Below are 1,926 nucleotides of genomic sequence, written 5' to 3'. Positions count from 1 at the left end.
GTAAAAGTTGTTGGTACTTGTTTATTCGATCTAAATACGGGGTAGCCCATGAAGCAGCACACGAATAGCAGAAATGAAAAAAATGTGGAGTAATAGTAGGGATCGGGTATCCTTCTGCCAAGTCTAGTTTYACATAATGGTTACGGTTAACGTACCCAATTGCAAAACTTACATGTTGATACCATGGTGGGGGAGTAGACCTAAGCGGTAAGTATGTTGAACAACCTACAATGTCTATAACGTGTAAGAGCACATTATACTTCGAAGCAATCAGGACACCAATTTCAGGCATGGTCATCCAATGTTTAATTAAGTCAAAAACTATTCAATATTGGTCTCATTTTGAAGGTATTAATGAGACGATTATAATGGTATAAATTGTTAAAATAAAACTGTATTTTTTAAATATGTTTTAATTGATATACGATTATATGTGTTAATTTGATAAGGGTGTAAAATGAAATATTTAAAACCAAAGGTTGTAAAGTAAATTAATTAACTAATTACATGGGTATAAAGTGTAAATTTAAAATTAAAATTTTAAAAAATTTGCTGAATTTGAAAGTGTGAGTGAGGAAAAGACGTGAGGGGAGGGGAATATCAACCCACATATATATATATATATATATATATATATAGGTGGAGGTTCAAACGAGAACTCCTGTGATTTACAAGAATGCAAGAACAATCTAATAACCTCAAATTTTTTTAATTAATAAATTAACTTATATTAAAAATAAATAAATTAATAAGGACAATAATGTAATTAATTAATTTTATAATTTTTATTTTATTTTAATTAATCATAATTATTCCTTTTTTTCCTGCACATTATTTTCCACTCTCTCCTCTTCCCTTGTGATAATTGTGTGATTGTGTAACCATAACCTATCGAAACCATGATCAATSAAGTGTAACCATAACCTATCGAAACCATGAGTAATCGTTGTGATAAATGTGTGATTGTCTAACCCTAACCGATCGAAACCATGATCAAATTGAATGCGCAAGTGATGTTATAATAGTGATATCACATGATTATCACACTCATATCACACCAAATCGTTTRGTGGATTTCGCCCGTAATCGTTGTGATAAATGTGTGATCGTCTATTCCTAACCAATCGAAACATGATCAAATCGAGTGCGCTGTTATGATAGTGATATCACATGATTATCACACACATATCACACCAAATCGGTAGTCGATTTTCWAAGTTAACCCTAGCCGAGCGGAATCCTTGTGATAATTGTGTGATAATAACATGATTATCACACCCAAATCACACCCAAATCATACCAAATCGTGTTGATATAAGCGATAATGTGATAATCACATGATTATCACACCCATATCACACCAAATCGTGTTGATATAAGCGATAATGTGATAATTGTGTGATAATCACATGATTATCACACCCATATCACACCAAATCGTGTTGATATAAACGATAATGTGATAATTGTGTGATAATCACATGATTATCACACMCATATCACATGATTAACCGTTTATTAGATAATGATAATCATGATCGTGTAATCGTATTAAAAGATTTTATGATATAATTTCCATTATTACCCTTTTAATTTTAATATTTTCTGAATCTTTTTAAATTTCAATTTTAGTTTTAAAAATCTTTTAATTTTATTTTTTATCACAATATTTGGTTATTGGGTTGTTCTCGCATTCTCGCAAATCACAGGGGTTCTCGTTTGAACCTTTCCCTATATATATATGTATATATATATTTATATATGAAATAATTTGTAAATAATATATAATAAATTAATATAATAGAAAAATATAAAATAATATATATATTTTTAAATATAAATATATAAAATAAAATTAATAAAATAATTATTGATGTGATGTTAATGAAAAAAGTTAAAGGGTACAAATTTCAAAAAAAGTCACAC

The sequence above is a fragment of the Cynara cardunculus genome, assembly GCF_001531365.2.
Source record: "Cynara cardunculus var. scolymus isolate 2C chromosome LG 13, CcrdV1, whole genome shotgun sequence".
Classification (NCBI taxonomy): domain Eukaryota; kingdom Viridiplantae; phylum Streptophyta; class Magnoliopsida; order Asterales; family Asteraceae; genus Cynara; species Cynara cardunculus.
Note: the sequence above shows the minus strand (reverse complement) of the source record.